This window comes from Pongo pygmaeus, chromosome 8, assembly GCF_028885625.2.
Source record: "Pongo pygmaeus isolate AG05252 chromosome 8, NHGRI_mPonPyg2-v2.0_pri, whole genome shotgun sequence".
Classification (NCBI taxonomy): domain Eukaryota; kingdom Metazoa; phylum Chordata; class Mammalia; order Primates; family Hominidae; genus Pongo; species Pongo pygmaeus.
This window is the reverse complement of record NC_072381.2, coordinates 133,348,807-133,368,870: the sequence shown is the minus strand read 5'-3', so window position 1 is coordinate 133,368,870 and position 20,064 is coordinate 133,348,807. Positions and strand designations below refer to the sequence as shown.

General features: G+C 47.7%; 2 protein-coding genes across 3 annotated transcripts in view; one reads left to right on the top strand and one right to left on the bottom strand.

The window, feature by feature from the left end:
* The window catches only part of PTPRE (protein tyrosine phosphatase receptor type E), a 187,260-nt gene extending 174,849 nt beyond the window's left edge, over nucleotides 1-12,411 (bottom strand). The window contains exon 1 of one of the 2 annotated variants that reach the window (XM_054503960.2): nucleotides 12,070-12,411. The gene's annotated coding sequence lies outside the window, so the exon portion shown is untranslated. Of the gene's footprint in view, nucleotides 1-11,264; nucleotides 11,282-12,069 lie in introns of those variants that run through there. The other variant, XM_063670397.1, reaches the window with a different exon arrangement.
* The window catches only part of CLRN3 (clarin 3), a 29,031-nt gene continuing 21,373 nt past the window's right edge, over nucleotides 12,407-20,064 (top strand). The window contains exon 1 of the mRNA XM_054435818.2: nucleotides 12,407-15,672. The gene's annotated coding sequence lies outside the window, so the exon portion shown is untranslated. The remainder of the gene's footprint in view (nucleotides 15,673-20,064) is intronic.

The following is a 20,064-nucleotide window of genomic DNA, read 5'->3' as shown; positions in this document are numbered from 1 at the left end:
TTCTCAAATTGCTAACATCTAAAGCACAAGGGTATAATTTAACTTCGGTTTTTGGTGAACTGAAAGACTTGGACAAAAAATATATTTCTAGTTATATTCAAACATATGAGAAAGGTTTTTGATAAAATCACCAGAAATGACAGAAATTTTCTTTTTTTATTTGAAGACAATGCATTTAAGGGCTGGTCCTTTAGTGTGCAATGAAGTCCATTTCCTGGGCACATCAATGGAGCCAAATCTGCCTCAGTCCTAGGCACTGCCCAGCACAGAATGGTACCTGGGTAAGGTCTGATGTGTAAAATAAAGGTACAAAATGAATTTTTGCATCTTCAAGATACAACTACAACTCCTATAATAGACTTGTCCATAAATGCACCCTGGGTTTCTGAGAACCATGACTTTGAGATGTGTTCCAGTCCAAGGAGGCCTCAGTTAAACTTCCCTTTTCCCTGAAGGGAAGATAATTCTTGCACTTCCCAGTCAGGCCAGTTCTTTGCAATTTTGCAAAAAGGCTCTTTCATACTCCTTGAGAAATACACATCCACGCTCAACAGCCGTGGCTCTTCCTCGCGGGCAGGCCCTGCCTTTGCTCTTGCTGTCATTGTGTGTCTGTCCTCCGACTCTGCCAAAGTGACAACTGCCAGGATGCTGACTGGGCAGGGGTTGCCCAACAGCCATGAAGCCAGCCCTGGGACTTGGTTTGCATGAACAGCCAAGATTCTTTCAGCCTTTTCCCCAAACTCCTTCAATCATTTTCATTTCTTCCATATAGATTTCCTCTTTTTTTTTTTTTTTTTTTTTTTTTTTGAGATGGAGTCTTGCTCTGTCGCCCAGGCTGGAGTACGGTGGTGCGATCTCGGCTCACTGCAAGCTCCGCCTCCTGGGTTCATGCCATTCTCCTGCCTCAGCTTCCTGAGTAGCTGGGACTACAGGTGCCCACCACCACACTGGGCTATTTTTTTGAGTTTTTAGTAGAGATGGGGTTTCACCGTGTTAGCCAGGATGATCTGACCTCCTGATCTGGCCACCTCGGCCTCCCAAAGTGATAATATTACAGGCATGAGCCACTGCACCAGGCCGATTTTCTCCTTTTTTAAAGGAAGTTTAAAGGGGTTGCTCCAAGCCAGCCTGAGGTCTTTAGATAAGAGTCATGGGAGCCAGAGAGAGAGCAGGGTGACTCCTGTTTGTCCCCATCAGAAGCTGAGGGTCACCTCATGGAGCTTCTCGAGATCATTCCCACCTACTTTGTAAGTGGGAGCAGGAGACATCACCCCCTGTGAGCCAACTTCTCTGATGACAACAACCATCATATGGCTTTTTTTTTTGAGATGGTGTCTCACTCTGTCACCCAGGCTGAGTGCAGTGGTGTGATCTCAGCTCCCTGCAACCTCTGCATCATGGATTCGAGCAATTCTCCTGTCTCAGCCTCCCAAGTAGCTGGGATTACAGGCGTGTGCCAGTGTGCTCAGCTAATTTTTGTATTTTTAGTAGAGACGGGGTTTCACTATGTTGGCCCAGCTAGTTGTGAACTCCTGACCTCATATGATTCACCTACCTTGGCCTCACAAAATGCTGGGATTACAGGTGTGAGCCACCGTGCCCAACCTACATGGCATTTTATTAGGAATATTGTCTAGACCCTAAGAATGTACAGTGTAACCCAATTTTCAAAATAAAAAAAATTTTTTGAGATAGGGTCTCGCTCTGTCACCAAGGCTGGAGTACAGTGGCATGATCATGGCAGCCTCGACCTCCTGGGCTTAAGTGATCCTCCTGCCTTAGCCCCCGGAGCAGCTGGGACTACAGGCATGCACCATCATGCCTGGCTAATATTTTTTAGAGACAGTATCCCTATGTTGCCCAGACTGGTCTCAAACTCCTAGCCTCAAGCAATCCTCCAACCTCAGCTTCCCAAAGTGTTGGGATTACAGGCATAAGCCACTGCACCTGGCCCTGTAAGCCAAATTTAACAGAAAGATGACAGTTTAGCACAGTGAAGCACAAACATTGGCACCATCAGTTTCATGCTGAAAAACTCTCTTCGCTTCCCTTTGGACGGACCCTCCCTGCTGGAATCAGCTGCTTGGATTCCACATGTTGGAGCGGCTTCTCCCTCTGGCACCCTCAAACTCAGCTCACACCCTGGGTGCATCATCATCTCGTAAGCCTGTGTCTGGTCCGGATGCATCCAGTCACCCTGGCCGAAAACTGCGGGACCTTGGTTCTCACTCTCATCCTCTCACCACATGGTCATGTTGCCTGTAAATCCAACCTGCTGAGTCGGTTTCCCCCATCACCTCCATTCTGGCTTACCACACGCAGCCAGCAGGGGGCCCCTTCTCAAACTCACAGCTGAGCATGCTGCTGGGCTCTGTGGGGCTGGCCAGGCCGCACAAAGGGGACACACCTGGAACCTGTGAGCCTCAGGATCGGGGGAGGGGTGTTAGGAAAGACTCGCTGAAACTATAAAAATGACTCTGTGCACACATGCGTTTTTCTGGAGAACGAGTCCATAGTCTTCCCTAGAATCTCAAAGGGGGTCATAATTTAAGACAGGGTAAGAACTGCTGGTCCATCACACAGAATCCAGACTCCTGGATGGCATACAAATGTTTGGGTGATCCTAAAACTTTCCACCTTTTTTGTCCCATCCCCTCTGTCCCTGGGCTCCACCTCCATGCAGACACCTGCTCTTCCCCAGACAGGACACACCGCTTCCCACTGCCAGGCAAGCACATGGTAGCCCCTCTGTCTGGAATGCTCAATCCCTGTCAGCTGCCTAGGAAATGGCCCAGTAAACCAAGCCTGCTTGTATTAGTCTGTTTTCATACTGCTATAAAGAACTGCCTAAGACTTTCATAAAGGAAAGAGGCTTAATTGACTCACAGTTCAGCATGGCTGGGGAGGCCTCAGGAAACTGACAATCATGGTGGAAGGGGAAGCAAGGCACCTTCTTCAAAAGGTGACAGGAAGGAGAAGTGCACAGTGAAGGGGGAAGAGCCCCTTATAAAACCATCAGATCTCATGAGAACTCATTCACTATAATGAGAACAGCATGGGGGAAACCACCCTCATGATCTAATCACCTCCTACGAGGTCCCTCCCCCAACATGTGCGGATTACTATTTGGATTACAATTCAAGATGAGATTTGGGTGGGGACACAGAGCCAGACCACGTCACTGCTCTACCTGGGGAGGCCCTTGCATGTCTCCGCTCCTCCACAAGAGCATCCAGCATCACATTTAACACTCCCTGGAAGTGAGTTCTGTCTTCCCATGGACATGGAGCATCCACAGGATGTCACAAGCCATCGTGCCTTTTTATTTTCCCTGTAACTCCAGCACTAAGCACAGTGCTTGTACGTACGGATGCTCCTGGGCTTACAGTGAGGTCATATCCTGATGAACCCCTTGTAAGTAGAATATATCATAAGTTTAAAATGTACCCAATACCCAATAAACCCATTGTAAGGTTGAGAAACTATAATAAAACCATCATAAGTTATAGATCCTCTATATACTGTAGGTAGTCAGTAAAGGTTTAATACTTCCATTTGTTCCTTCTAAATGATATTACAGACTCTTACATACTATTTACATTTGATGAAAACCAAAAAATATCCTTTGAAAGAATTTTGTTGGCTAGCTAAGAATAGACCTGGCTTGGCACAACACAGTACAAAATTATTAAATTTCTGGCTCTTGCATTTTTATATTACTTTGGGCCCAAATCTGGACTTTGCGCAAAATAATTTAAATGGACAGACTGATAGTATCTCCAATAGATGACTGAACTTTAGCTGATGTTTGCAACCTTGGCAAAAAGTAATTTATTGAATTACTGATGCACTGAATGAAGGGCTGCTATGAGCTTAGGAAAACAGAGTGCTTAGTCAACAGCAGTTCAAAATTAAGGACGAGGTTACTGGTTCAGAGGACTTTTTCGTCCAGTACTTAAATGTCCAACTGTTTATGAAACTAAGGTTGCTTTCAGAAAGAGGAAAACCATACTGGAAAAAAGTGTTAATCACAAGGAAAAATTTTACTAGTAACAATGTAAGTTTTCGGATGATTTGAAATAATGTAGCTGGAAACAGAAGTTTCTTTTTTTGATAAGTAGACTTCCTAGTGCAACTAAGATTGTACAGGAGTTTTATTTTTACATATTTAAGATGCTAAAATGTGTTATTCTCTTTGGAAGAGCATTTACATGCTTTCTATTCATTAAAGTAAGTACCCGAAGGCAACGTTTTGTTGGCCTGAATTGAGTTACTATAAATCCTTGAATTTAATAAAAATCCACAATATTCAGGCTTTTTATTAATTCGTACTGATTTCCTCCCCAGGAATTTTAAGAGAGCTTCTGCTTCAGAGATTCAGAGTGTTTGGGTCTGAATATTAGCTCCACACCCTGACACGAGGATATGTCACCCCTGTGCTCTCTGAAATTGTCCTGGGTCATTCCTTGGTCCTTATCTCGTGCCCAGCAAGCAGGGCTCACATTCCAGGTTGAAAGGGAACTTCCAGGTCTCCTCAGTTGACAACCATTGGAAGATAAAAGCTCACCATCTGAGAAGTGCTTTCTCTCCTACGTCTAGAACAGTGGGAAAGCGCCCTGAAGAGAGGAAGGATTTGGAAAGAAACACCGACATCTGTAGGAAATATTCTGTGCTGAAAACCAACCTCTTAGTTGAATTCACTAGCAGGTCTCTCTGGAATCTAGAAAACAAGCTGGAGCATTCCGTAAGGAGGATTTACTTTGTCTTCCCCAGAGGAGGCTGGAGGCCTTCCCACCTCCAAAGATCCATCCCATGTTACCTCAGTAACAACCTAGCCTTTTTCTGAAAGTGTGTTTTGTAACAAGTGGATGGGGTTAGAAGAGTTAACAGTAGAGCCTGTCCTGAGAAGAATGATGGTGTCAGAAAAACAGGCCACCGGTGTCCGCAAAGCCTGTATTTCCACCTGTGCTGTGTGTGTCAGTCTGTTCTTGTGTTGCAATAAAGGAATACCTGAGGCTGGGTAATTTATAAGGAAATGAGGTTTAATTGGCTTATGGTTCTGCAGGCTGTGCACAAAGCATAATGCTGGCACCTGCTTCAGGTGAGGCTCAGGAAGCTTCCAATCAAGGCAGAGGAGGGAGGGAGCCAGCATGCCACACAGTGAGAGCGGGAACAAGAGAGAGAGTGGGTGGGGGGGTGCCACACTTTTTAAAATGACCAGATGTCATGTGAACTAACTCAGCAAGAACTCACTCATCACTAAAGGGATGGCACTAGTAATCATAAGGGACCTGCCCCCATGATCCAATACCTCCTACCAGGCCCTACCTCCAATGCTGGGGACCACATTTCAACATGCGATTTGGAGGGGACACACAGCCAAACCATATACTGTGTTTCCAACAACAAAATAAAAAGCTTTATCCGATGATAAGGATTTCAGACCAAAAGGCTGGTGGATGAGGTGGGGGCAGGGTAGAGAGGAGAGCCCCAGGGTCGGACATCAAATCGTGGAAGTAGGCGTCCACCTCTGAGGCCAGCCTCTTTATAAACTGGAGAAGAAAGGAAGGCTGGAGCTCCCCAGAGTTTCACTGGGAACCTGCCTGGACAGGAGCTTCCATTTTGTCTGGGCTGTGCTTGGTGGGTGCGTTTCTGACCTCAGAGCGCCCTTGCACATGTTAGCCGAGGAGTTGGGGTCAAGCCTGCGGACAGCAAACCAGTCTGCACCACAGACCTATGAAAGCCCTACTGTGGAGACACAGCCTGAAAAATAGACACAGACTGAAAAATGCCAAGTCCTTCTGGAGTGAGAGGACGTCAAAATAAAAGGACTTAGTACAGAGGTCATTTAAAATAATACACTGTAATCAAGTAGCTACGTGATAGGACATTTAAAAATCTCAGTTGAGAAGAAAGATGGAACTAATTTTCTCTCTAGTACAAAACTGGTGACTAATGTTCAGCTGGAAATGTCCAAACAGATTTAGGGACATTAATAACCAAAAATTATGTTTGTGCATCTATTGAATAGAAATTAAGTGACTTGCCTTGAGGACAAAGTCACTGTGGCAGAGGAGAAGTCAGGGCTCACATCATCTCAGGCCTTTGATTCCGGTCCCCTGGGCCCTTGCCTTGTGTGAGACCGCTGGCCCTTTGGTGAGCATGGGGCCAGGCCTCTGCGTACCACCTCCACCGATCCCCATGCAGCTCCCTTGGTGGCATCATGCTCCCCACCGTAAAGACTTGGGCTCACACTGGGCCAGGGGAAGTCCCTTGCCTTGTCCAGAGCCTCAGTCTCATGGGCCCCCATCTGATCCCAGTCATTCTGCTCCTAAGTCCTTTCCCTGAGCCCCAGGCTGTGTCACCCACCTCCCCTTGAAAATAAAGCCCCATAGCTTCCACTTGCTGCTGGTATTCAGACAGAGTAAAATCATGGCAGGGAGGGCCTCCGCCGTTTGGACTCCTCCACTGCTACCTGGACAGGCTCCTACTCAGTTCTATTACCTTCATCCATCCATCTCTCCACGTCACATACATGCGTAGAGTGAGCTCTGAGCTCCAGGCATTGTGGGACTGGCTGTCCATCCCTGGGAGCTGATGACAGAGTCATGTACCTGCCCAGGGCGCTCACAGCCAAATGCTATTGCTCCCGTGCTAGCCCTTCCATTGGATCAAATGTAGTGTAGCCAGCACCCAGACCTGGGATCCAAACAAGTTTTCCTATCAATTCTTTACTCTCCACCCAACAAACACTAACATCAAAGCACCTGCCCAAAACACGTTTGGTTTTTAGCACATAACTAAGAATCATTTTTTTTCTTCAAACATTTCCGTACTCCCTGCTGGATTTTATATTTGTTTTTGGGAGAAAGATTTCTCTGCCCCTTTTGTTACTTGTTACAATACACATAATGGACTGGATTAACTGAACATTCTTGATTGCATTTGAAAGATATTTTTAAAAACAGATGCCCTTTTAAAATATTTTATCTGGCCTCTATTTCATCGGGAATCAATATAAAAGGATATGTTTATTTTTCTGAAATATATTGTTAAGAATTTTTATTTTGTAAGCTCAACCAAAGCCTCTGAAGTATTCGTATAGTTGAAAGAAAGATGTGGGGCCCACATTTCTGGCTGTGAGCAGGGTGTTGTTAACAGTTCAAAGGCTGGGCACCACATCAAAACTCCCCACATGGAACACCTGGACAGGGCGGACCATGATGGGTATGACTGGGAGAACAGCAGCCAGAGCCCAGGGAAGAAAAGGAGGCTGGCTTTGTAATCCCCAAACCAGGGGTCTCCTAGCCCACATCCAGCAGCGACCGGCCCGGCAACTGCTCATCTGTGTCTGCTCAAGGATTGGTAACATTTGACCAACTCTTATTGCCTCAGGTATGGCTGATCTAAAATCCCAGCCATCTAAAATATCATCCAGCACTCTGCTTTTGGTGAAAAAAAAAAAATCCTAGTGACAAAATAATGAGAAGTTAATCCTCCAAAATAAACTCTTGATATGTCTAGGGCCAGTACTTAAAATTGGCAGCACGCTACATGTACCCACAGGCCTCTCCTCACTCTCTCTAGATTTGGTGTCCAGAGCAGAGAGACACGTGGCCCAAGTGCTGAGTCAAGAAACAGGAGGCCTCCCTGCCTGGGATCCAGCCTTGTACAGAGTCAGCAGCCCTTCCTGCCCAGTGGTGGGGAGGGGTGAAATCGGACGGAAGCACAGCAGCTGTGAGGGGCTCAGAGATGGCCCAGGACAGCCCCTTTCTTTGGATAAGCAAAGTGAAGTTCTGAGAGTTTCTAGGTTAGGCCACAGCTTCATAGCTTTACATTCTGGTCTAGAAGCTGCTCTCTTACCCTGATTCCAGACACTTGATTCTAGGCCACACTGCTTCTCAGGAGTGGGTTTCGTTTGCTTTTGCAGTGCCTCACACCCAGCCTGGTTTAATTCAGGCCACGAGCCTGGTTAATGTGCACGGCAAGTTGCATTTCTGCCTCATCGATCACTGGAGTCAATGGTGCATATTGAAGAATGAATGCCTTCATGGTAAGTGATAACATTATGGGATTAAAATACTTAATCACGCAAAATTTACATAATAATCATTTAGATTGCCATGCAAAAAATAAAGTTATCTAGCATGCCACACCATACTGATTTGACCTACCAATCTGGATGATGCACAAAAGGTATCCATCTATTCGTATGGTTTTTGGCTTGGTTCATGTATTCATTCAAACTTCATTGATTCTTTTTTTTTCCATGACAGGGTCTTTCTCTGTCAACCAGGCTGGAGTGCAGTTGTGTGAACATGGCTCACTGCAGCCCTGACCTCCCAGGCTCAGATGTTTCTCCCACCTCAGCCTCCTGAGTAGCTGGGACTACAGGTGTGCACCACCACGCCCATCTAATTTTTTTGTGTTTTGGGTACAGAGTTCCACCATGTTGCCCATGCTGGTCTGGAATTCCTGGCCTCAAGTGATCTGCGTGCTTCAGCCTCCCAAAGTGCTGGGATTACAAGTGTGAACCATTGCACCTGGCCTCAAACTTTACTGATTCTTACATGTGCAATGCACAGCATTAGATGTTGTAGGGGAAAGATAACCACAGTTTACTGCATACCAGCCATGTGGCCTGTCAATTATATGTATCCTATGTCCCCCCTCACAGCAGCAGCCCTGGGAAGTAGCGATGATGACTCCCATTCCAGAGAAGAGAGCACTGAAGCCTGCTCTCTTTTGAGTCATTTAGCCAAGGTCACACCGAGTCAGAACTTGACCGACTGAACCCAAAGTACACGCTCTCAGAGACACACCCTCCACCCTTAAAGCACTGGCTGCCTAGTGGAGGAGATAAACTACTTGAGCAAGTGAACTGGAAATAAAAATCAAGTCCAGTAAGTGCTTTAGGACAGGCACAAATAACGTTCTATGGAACCAAGAGTAAGAGAGATTCCTCTCAGGTAGGGGGGAGAGGAAGGCTTTGTGGAGACTGAGACTTTTGAGGTGGGCCCTGAGGTACGGGTAGGAGTTCCTAAGATGAAGATAAAGGGGAAGGAGACTGAGAGCAGGGAGCTGAGTCTTGGGATCTGGAAAGCTTTGGGAGCTTCATGGAAGACAAAGCCATTGGTTCAGTAGGAAAAAAGCCAAAAGAAAAACTAGAGATGTTCTTAGAACTGCAGTTTTTTTCCCAAGTGATATTCAAATATTAAGAAGGCCAATCTTTACCCTAATGGATACATTCATTCCTGCTTTGGCAACAGAACTTCCGTAAGGGTGACTCAAACATTATAAATGAAAAAGACTTGTCTAGCAAGGGAATACAGGGCAGCTTCGATCCTGTTCCCTCCCTGCTCCCAAGCCTGCCTCCCTGGGAGGTCACTTGGGGTGTCTCTGGTCCAAGCCGGCAGTCATTTTAGCAGGTGAGTCTAGCATCTCCAGAAGGGCTGGCCACATGACCCCTGGATGGACCATGCCCATCCACATCAGCAAAAATGTGTGGCTGCCTACCAACCATACAACATCCACGCAACAGACACACACTTGCTCCATCAGCACATGAGCTTCGGGAAGGTCTCACTTCCAAGTTATTTATCCATGGACACTAGTCCTCAAGGCTCCACTGGCAGGCACATGGCTGGGCACTGGAGATACAGTATTGCCCTGTCTTCAAAGAAACTATAGTCTGGCATATATTTCAGAAGCAACATGGAGGCTGGTGGAATTGGATGGATAAAGGCAACACTGGGAAAGTACTGGAAGGGGAGGGAGATCACAAGTTTGATTTTGACACATTGAGTCAAGGGGCATTTGATATGCCAGGGAGAAATGTCAACTGGGCAGCTGCGGAGGAGAACTGCAGAGGAGTGGCTGGGCCTAGAAACACACCTCTGGCGTTCAGGGAGGGAACATTGATCAGCGGTGCACCTTAGACTAGGCTAATGGTGGTGCAGATGGAGCACAGTGGACCCACTGAGGCACAGCTGGGAGAAGCATACTTTCACCAATTGAAACTGATGCATCTACCATCACCCCCACTGTGACTGCATCTTCTCTTGGGGTTCGGGGGCAAGATTTGCACACACAGCCACCTCTCCTCTCAGGGTCAATGAGGTACATGCACAGCTGCGTCTACTCTCAGGGGCATTGGTTTGCACACATGCATCCCTGGAGAAGAGGGGGCTCCCATCAGGGCACAGTGCTTCAGGACCTCCTCCAGGCTTCCGTGGAGGTGGTGGTGCTGAGGAGGTGGTGGTGCTGACACAGGAAGCGCATCTCTCTCGGCCAGCTGTCTCCCACAGAAATGAGAGGTGGCCTCTGTATGGCTTTCTGCATTATCCTCACTTTGTGTCCACCCAGGGCCTCCAAGAAGCATCACACATAAAGACAGTAACGCCCTCATCCACTTCCCTCAACTGGTTTGACTGGAACTGATGAGGGAGTGTGTGACTAAGTCCCAAGCCATCTGGACACATCCAGTGACCTGACCTTTTACAGAGACAAACCTAGCTCCTAGCTCTTGTCCACATGGGAACGATCTGTTGGGGCAGGGAGGGGGTGGTGGTGACTCACAGGCATCACCAACATCAATGAACAAAAATCTTGGCCCCCAAGGTCACGTTCAGGGGCAGAGCCTTGTCTGGGAAGGGCTGGGCGGTGCGTCAGGCCTCTCTCACTGACAGCACAGCCCCCACCTCTTGGGCCTGCTCCACTTCGCCTCTGACCTTTTGCTCCCCAAATGCCAAGAGCCTGTGCTTGGAAAGTACAGACCCTAACCCTGTTCACACCACAGAGCTCTGCCCATACCATGCTGGCTGAGTGACCGTGGTGGTCAGACGCTTGCCCCAGCCACTGGCCCCCACCATTTCATGCCCTCCTCTGGCCTAGCATCCCAGTTTTGGAAACACCCCTCCACACCCCCCCTCCCCACCCACATACACACAGTTTAAATGGACAAGAGTTGTTAGTGTGCAGAGGCAGAACTTCATCCATCTTTGGGACACAAAGACCTCCAGATGCCCTGGATCAAGGGGTACCTGGGGCCAAACGCAGAACTGACCGGACATGGACACAGTAATTTCTGGATCACGCGATCACTCTTTGCTGTTGTTTATTCAACTCACCCATACGCTCATTCACTCTAAAATACAAGCAGAGAGCTATATTCTTTCTTTGAGTTTCCTGGATTGAAACTCTGATGGAATGGTCACAACTCAAGACAAATCAGTATCATAATTCTGCAAGTATAATTGCCTAACCTTTCTGGAAAGGTTTGCATGCCTGGAAGGAATTTAGGTCAGGTCCAGCGCGGTCTCCATCCGGCTTGGCTCTGCCTCCCCATCCTGTGGGTTGCCCGGCCTTCCCCAGATGGTCCCGGGAGCGCTCAGAATTGGCACCGCGCTGGCCTCTGTGCCCAGGAGCCCTGTGAGGTCATCGACCCTGCAAATCGCGGCAGTCCAGCCTGGACCACCTGCCAGGGTCTCCCCGCCGCATCTACGACCCCCCGCGGCTGCTGCATCCCGCTCCGCCTGCCTCCCTGGGAAGGCGCGGGCGCCCGCCCGGCTGCGGGGCAGCATCCTGGCAGCGCGCCGGCCCCTCCCGGAGTTGGCACAACTCGAACCACTTTCTTCAAAGGCTCCAGCCTCCAGTCTCGAGTGGGCGCAGCCCCCCACGCGCGGCCTGCACCCCCTCTCTGTGTCGCCCGCTTTCACGTACGCCGCCCTGCCGCCGGCCCCCGCGCACTGTCGCCACCCGCAGACACGCGCGCCCTCCTCCTGTTTACCGAGAGGGAGCGTGAGCACTGCCACTGTGGTCGCCAAGTTGGGCTGGGGACTCCGGGTGAGGGGACGGGCCAGAGGCCGGGGTCGGGGGTCGTGCGGTCCCCAGCCGCTGGTACTGGGCGCGCCGCGGGGGCGGCGGGGACAGGGTCGGGACTCTGAGCCCCAGAGCGGCCCCTCCCTCCCGCGGCAGCGGCCGAGGCAGCGTCCCCGGCCTGCTTGGGCCTCCCGGGGCGCACCGTCCCCCACAGGGGCGCAGGGTCCCTGCCCTCACGCGCGCGCTCACCTCGGGGGGGCCGGTCCGGTCGCGCAGATCGCGCTGCAGCGGCGGCTCCGCATCTCCCGGGCGCCCGCCCGCCGCCCTCCGGGGCGCCCAGCTGTCACCGCCGGGCGCGAAGAAGGGTCGCGAGGACGCGCAGAGGCCGTGGGTTCCTGAAGCCGCTCGCGCCGGCTCCTGCCGCCCGCCGTCCGCAGCCTAGCAGGAAATTTGTCCGGCCGGCCGGGTCCCGCCGCCGCCTCGGCTCCAGCTCCGGCTGCGGCTCCGCGGCGGGGGCGGGGGCCTGGGCGCTGCGAGGAGCGGGGGCGACGCCTGGTGCCCAGCGCGGGGAGCGCATCCAGGGCGCCCGCCCCACCTGCGAGGCGGGTATGGCCCTGAGGCCCTGCCCTGGGAGCCCCCAGGCACTGTGGGCATCCGTTTACCCAAGGCTGGTGCCCCTTTCGGGGAGGCCTGGCCCAGCCACTCCGCCAGGACCCGGGTGCGTAGACAGACGGTCAAGGTATGGCAGGCACTCACACCTGGCGGAGAGCAAAGGCAAGGCCCTGCCTCTCCCTGCCCTATCCCTGTGCACCAGGAAGTGGCCTGGCTAGGGACTCGCCCTGGTCTTGCAGCAGGTATGGGACGCGCAGGGCACCCCGTGCACTTCTGGTGCGAGGAAGCTGGGAGAGCTGTGAGGTCGCTGGGCCTGGTGCCCTCCTCTGGAAAGAGGAGGGGATAAGGCGCCTGTTTGGGGGTTGTAGAAGAGGGCTTGCTTGTCCCGAAGGCAGCATCTGTCAAAGTTAAAAACGCACAAAGAGAAAGAAGAGCGACAGAGCCAGACACTGGGCCTGCTGCTGTCTAGCCGACTTCTTCCAGGGAATTTCACTCAAGCTATTTAGGGAGCTTTCAGAGAAAAGGCAGTTCCCTGGGAGGAGCAGAAAAGACACTGGTGGCATCTTGGTTCTGAATCTTTGTGCCGTGCCCTCTGGGTGGGGACACGGCCCAGCCCTCATGAGGGAAGCTGCATTCTGTGGTAGGGGCCCAGCTCATTAGGCTTATGAATGAATGAATGAACGAATGAATGGGGAGAAAGTGGCACTTAGGGTGTCTTACCCCACGTTGCACCGATTGCCAGCCGACGACTCTTAGCATACTTGAGGCCTGTTTAGACAGAGCTACAGACCCCAAAGGCTGCAGAGCAATGGGCGCCTCCTGGCAGAGGCCACCCGTAAGTGATTTGCCCAGAGTGGGACTTCTGCTCCACAGGGGCCAGAGAGCTGCGAAACCAGTGGAGAACTTGAGCTCCACCTTCCTGCCCTGCCCTGCCCATTTCTGTCCCTGGGGGCCTTGTCTAGCCCCAAAGCTTTAAACACCATCCGTATGGGAATGACTCTAAACAGCACCACTCTGGGGCCCTCTCCTCCAAGCTCAGCTCCTGGCTGTCTCCTGCTGTCTCATACCTGCCTCTTGCTCTTACTTAGTTTCTCTGCAGTCGTCCCTGTCCCTGCCTCCATGTCCCACCTCCAGTCCACCTCCCAGAGGGCCCAAGTCCACTTCCCACCGGCTTCTCCATGCATCTTGCCCTTTCTTCTCACTGCCTGCACCCCTCCAAAGCCTGCAGTGGCTCCCCAGCTTTCGACCCACACTCCCAGATGATCCATTCTTCACACTTGGTCCCAGGCACCTCACAAAGTGTAAACCGGGTCCTGCTAGCCCCCTGCTTAAAAGCCTCCATGAAGATTAAAACCCAAACTCCTGAGAGGCTCTGCCTGACTCCCCTGGCTGCTCTGAGCCTCTCACCCCTGCCCGCTGGGCTCCAACCACGGCTCCTTTCTCTCAGTGCCAGAGCCAAGCGCCTTCCTGCCTGGGGCTCCTCCAACCAGTGCACCCGGTTCCTTCTTACTGGTGGCTTCTGGAAGATCGCCCTGCACCCATCTCTTCTGCCACTCTCTTCCACATCCTCCATCACAGTTTGGAATTACTTGTGGGTTTATTTGCTCCTTTTGTGTCTGTCATGCCCTGTTCCCCTACCCCCAGGGCTGTAAGCTCCAGCAGCCTAGGCTCTGTTGATTTCCATGGTTCTCAGACTCAAGCTCCTAAAGCAACCTCAGTAGCCGGGAGGTGCTCAGTGAAGGCGTCTGGGCTGTCAGAGCAGAGGAGGATGGGCCCCAGCCAGCAGCAGCAGACAGCCTGGTCACCTCGGAGCCCAGCAGGGTGGGTGGCTCCCTCCTGAGTGCACCTCCAAGGAACAGCCCAGGTTGAGGTGGGGCCAGGTAGCCCATGACATCACCAGGCTTTGGGTTTTTCTGCTGTTGTGGTCTGCAGAGTCAGGCTTATGTACATGAAGGCCATAATTACAAAGCTCTGCTAAGCACCGTTTTGCTTGTTAACGCTGCAGGGCTGAGGAGGCAGAGACTGTGAGCTAAGAAGACAGAAACAAGTTGCCTTTGTCAGACATCTGCTATTGGAAAGTGAACAGCCTTGGTAACATGATGGGGAGGCAGATGGCTCTTCTTTCCTCATAATATCTTCTCTGCTGGACCCCAAAAATTCTCAACTCTTTCTAAAGTCTACAGACATTCATCATTGTCGCACAGAAGTGTGTTGTCAGAAGTGTTTGTGCCAGGGCCCTGTTGATTACCACAGGGAAGCCCGTCATCCTTCTTTACCATCTTCATTTTGCCTCTCGTAGGCTCGAGGTCCCTGTTGACATCAGAGTCAATTCCCCTATCCTCCTCCCAGGCTTTGAGGAGCTCATCTGCCTCTTGCCCTCCTGAATACCTCACCACTCATCTTTTAGGGCCCTTCTTGAGTCCACGGAGTCCTCTTCAGCTCCCTGGCACACTGGCTGTCTGATCCTGTCTCAGGCCCGTCCGTGGCTGGCCTCCTGCCCACTCTCCCCAGGCCTCCCCTACACCCAACCATTTAGCCCCTTCCCTCTAAAACACAGCTTGAGGCAGTGCTCCTGCGATTATTGATATTAACTGCAATTACTTGTCTTGTCTTCTATTTTACTTGAGGACTGGGCCTTTGGGTTTCTCTGCAGAAACTCAGATACTGCCCATCATGCTTAGAGGGCCCAATAGATGTCAATTAAAATTAAAATGCTGAGGCCAGGAATACTGTCTAGGAGGATAAGCAAAAAAAAAAAAAAAAAAAAAAAAAAGGCAAAATCAACGTGTGGAAAGCAAATAAGAAGTTGCTTTTAAACATCATACAGAAACATTCTCATAAAGTTATTCAACCTTAGGAGGAAAAAAAGCAGGTCTTGATCATTGATTGGCTGTGGGGCAGGGCAAGGAAGGAAAAACTGAGTGATATGGTTTGGTGGCATCCCCACCCAAGTCTCATCTTGAATTGTAGTTCCCGTAGTCCTCATGTGTTGTGGGAGGGACCCTATGGGAGGCAATTGAATCATGGGGGCAGGTTTTTCCCATACTGTTCCTCATGATAGTGAGTAACTCTCACGAGATCTGATGGCTTTATAAAGGGCAGTTCTCTTTATAAAGGGAACATGCTCTCTTGCCTGCTGCCGTGTAAGATGTGTCTTTGCTCCTCCTTTGTCTTCTGCCATGATTGTGAGGCCTTCCCAGCCACATGGAACTGTGAGTCCATTCCCAGCCACATGGAACTGTGAGTCTTCTTTCCTTTGTAAATTACCCAGTCTCAGGTATGTCTTAACGGACTAATACACTGAGACAACACCAGAGTCCTTCAGTGATTTTGTTTAGGACCTGTTCCCACCAAGAGGTAACTTTTAGTAACCACAGTCAGGATGGTTATTCTGATCTCTAGGATGTACTAGATTGAATAACGAATAGGTTCAGAACTATCTATTTTTACATTACCCAACTATTCTTCCCTCTCCTCCTCTTTTTCCAAGTTATGCCCAAGTGTTAACAATTACTGAAATCAAGAGGACAGATCTTTTTGCTGGAAGATTCCTCTACTTACCCAGAAAAAACAATAATTAGGCCCTCCCCTAGATCCTTACCACATTTGAACTCTTCATTTTTTTCTTGAATTGCTTTTCACTGATGAAGAGTACACATGCATTGTATAGATCTTAAGGGATATGCCAATGAGTAAAGACAAATGTATAAACTAGTGAAATACATAACCATCTCAAGACAGTAAACATTTCCATCATTCTAGAAAGTTATTTGATGTCTCGTCCCCCAATAGAATCTCCCCACTCTTGCCAAAGATGGTCATTATTCTGAAATCTATCACCATAGGTAGTGTTATCTGCTCTGTATCTTCATATAAATGGAATCACGTAGTATCTTATTTCTAATTTCTTTTAGGCAGCAAACTCTTTTTGAGATTCATCCTTTATTGCTTATTATCAGTAGTTTTGGTGATGTACCTTTTCCTCTAGTTGATTTTAAAATCTTCTCCTTATCACTGTTTTCAAGAAATTTGATTAAAATGTGTCTCAGTGTTGTTTTATTTTATTTTAGGTATTTATTCATTGAGGTGGGGTCTTTTACTGTCACCCAGGCTAGAGTGCAGTGGTGTGATCATAGGTCACTGCAATCTTGAACTCCTGGGCTCAAGAAGTCCTCCTGCCTCAGCATCCTGAGTAGGTGGGACTACAGGCATGCACCACCATGACTAGCTAATTTTTAATGTTTTTTTTTTGTAGAGACAAAATTGCCCAGGCTGGTCCTGAACCCCCAGGCTCAAGCTATCCTCCCACCTTGGCCTCCCAAAGTGCTGAGATTATAGGCATAAACCACTGCACCTGCCATTGATATGGTTTTCCTTGTGTCTATTTTCTTGGGATTACTTGAGTTTCTTATTTTATAAATTTGTAGTTTTCATCAAATTTAGGAAATTTTCAGCTATTATTTCATTAAAAATATTTTCCCCTTCCTGTCCTTCTTGGACTGCAATGGATGTACATGGTATCTCCAAATATTGTCTCACAAGGTTACTGAGGCTTTTAACATTTTTAAGCCTTTTTTCTTGTAGGTGTTTTAGTTTAGATGGTTTCTATTGCCAAGTTTTAATATTGACTGATCTTTTCTTCTGCAATGCTTAATCTTCTGTTAAGTTCATCCAGTGATTTATTTTTTATTTCTGTTATGTATTTTTAGGTAATAGACTTTTCATTTGGTTATTTTAAAAATAATTTTTATTTCTCTAATGAGGTCCTCATATGGTTATTTATTATATTCATGTTTTCTTTTAAATCTTTGGATATATTTAAAATAGCACTTCTAGGCCACTTAATTATTCCCAGTTGTTTGCTTTTCTTTTTTCTTCATTTTTTTTTGAAACAGGGTTTCACTGTATTGCCCAGGCTGGAGTGCCATGGCACGATCTCGATTCACTGCAACCTCTGCTTCCCAGACTCAAGTGATTCTCCAACCAGCCTCTGGAGTAACTGGTACTACAGGCATAATAAACTGTCATGCCTGGCTAATTTTTTTTTTGTATTTTTTGTTTAAACAACATTTGGCCATGTTACCTGGGCCAGTCTCGAACTGTTGAGTTCACAATGATCTGCCCTCCTCAGCTTCCCAAAGTGCTGGGTTTGCAGACGTGAGCCACTGCATGTCCCAGCTGTTTTCTAACACAAAATGCTACAAGAATAGCCTTGTTCATATGTCATTTCACACATATGAGGGTATGATTGAATCTTAACTTCTTGGCCACCGAGTACAGGTGAACAAATATCGTTATGTATGTGTGTGTAATTGTTTTGGGAACAGTTATCACATTGTCAAATGCATAAGGATGAGGGCAGGTGACCATTCCATACACAGTGGCAAAAGTCATTTATTATTTCTCTTCTTCTATGATTAAGAAAAATTGATTCAGTTTACAAAATAAACTGATGTCTGTAAATTAGAGTTGTTTCCATTGGAAGGCCAAATAATAAAATAATCCAGCACCTTCCGTGGCCTGCTTCAGATGATTTCATAATGCATTGAATACCCGTGTGTTCCTCACTCAAAAAATCATAGGACTCTCAGAAATATCTACACTTTGGCAAAAGGATATTTTTCCTTGAACTTGAGAAATTATAAGACCTATGACATAATTTCTTTATTCCTCACAGTGAAATTCATGTCAATAATCCACAGAACACTATCACTGGTGGGATGATTTATTAATCACCTTGTTTCTACCTGGTATGTAATTTCAGTTTGCTCTTGGAATTGAGGAAAAAGTTGGTAATGTGACATAATACAGCACTGAGGAAAGCTCTCCTAAAAATGTGATACAGATGTTTATTTCTTAGCGGTTACTAAAGCACAATAGAAATTTAGTTTTCAAATATTTCATTTCCTAAAGCATGGCAGTGTTAAGAAAGGTTTTTACATATAAAAAAAATTGCCTTTAATGGAAAAGTGTGATCATCTTGAGGCAATTTTTCTACTTAAATGATCCCAAAGTACATATAAACTGCATACGTTTTATGATGAAAGTATACATGTACATGAATTCATAGTTAAAAATAGTAAAATAAATCTTGTTATATATTCTGGAACTTCATGTGCTGTAAGGTGCATATTTGTAATTTTTAAAAAATCACTGATGTGTAGTAAGCTTCATGAAAAGTAGAAGAAATCAGCGGCCTCAAACTGTAGTTAAAAACAAAACAAAACAAAAAACAGTTTCCCCAGTGCATTCCAGCAACGCAGAAGGTCATCTTCTTTCTTTGTATCAGCTAGGCCAGCATTTTCCAAAGTAAGATTCTATTGGGAGTGGTATATGTGGAGGGATGTCAGAGATGATTGTAGATAGTACAAGGATGGCCACTTCTCATTTAATATATAAATTGCATATTTATTTTCATGTATATTAGAAAAATATTGAGACATCACTCAAGATTTTATTACAGCTAAGCTAATGTAGATAGTGTCATGGTCAATTAATTTATAAAAAATTAATTTAGAGAAAATTATTAAGGAAATAACATTAGAGGTGATAGTCATAGATGGCAAAAATTGCAACAGTGGAACTGAAATGACTGAGTTATGCGAAATCCTGAGCTAGGGCCACCTCCCAGCCTCTGGTAGTGACCTGCATTTTGGTCTTTCTCTCCTCCTTTCTGTGAGGGCTTCGTGTTCTAGATGTTTTCAACTTGAAGAGGCCTCTTTATCACAGGCTCTGACATCACCTTCCTCTTATGCACACCCAGACTCAGTCTGCCCTAGCCCATCCCTTATAAAGTTCCTGTTCCTGGACAGAGTCTCAGGCTGCCTCTTACTCTGAGCAGAGGGACAAGATAGTCCCCATTGCCATGCCCTGTGCAATTACCAAGCCTAGTTAGAAAAGGTCCTTGACTGCATGGAGATTCTGATTAGCCAAGAGCTGATGGAAGCAAGACCACCGATTCTGCCTCCCTAAACTCAGAATGAATGAGCAGTAATCCTAATTACAACACAACAAGACCTCTCCCTGCTTCTGTTCAGCTCTAGGTGTGTGGGTATGTGGCAGCATTAGAGCAAGTCAAATGCTGAGAGATTTCTGGGGGAGAGGCATACAATTATTTCTTGTAATAAACTTGAAACTGGGAGGATGAAAGTTCTGAATGAGGATCCAAGTCCATGAACTTGGGAGCAGAGCCAAGAGGAACACAACCCAGAGATGGAGAAAGAGCAAAATGATGTCCTGGAGACCTTCTTGGAAGCCCTGCATCATGTCACATGAGAGGTTTCCCTTACCCCAAACTTCTGTGAGCTTAAGCCAATCTGACTTACATGTTTTGTCAAAGATCTGTATACTTTTTTCCCTCTTGGATGTATTTAGAAAAAAAAAAAATGATAGAAAACCATCCAGTCAAAGAGTGACCCATGGAGAAGCTAAGATAAATTAGCCCCAGGTAAGGTAAGAAGGATGTCAGGGGAACTCACTAATCATGGATTCGTGTAAACCAATAATTGGATAGAACTGCTCATGATAAACTAAGCAAGATGAAAAGAAATACCCTGGGATCTACCCAAACATAGCAGAAGAAAAGAAAGGGTAAACACACCTCGGGCTGGAAAAACATCCAATCCAATGGGT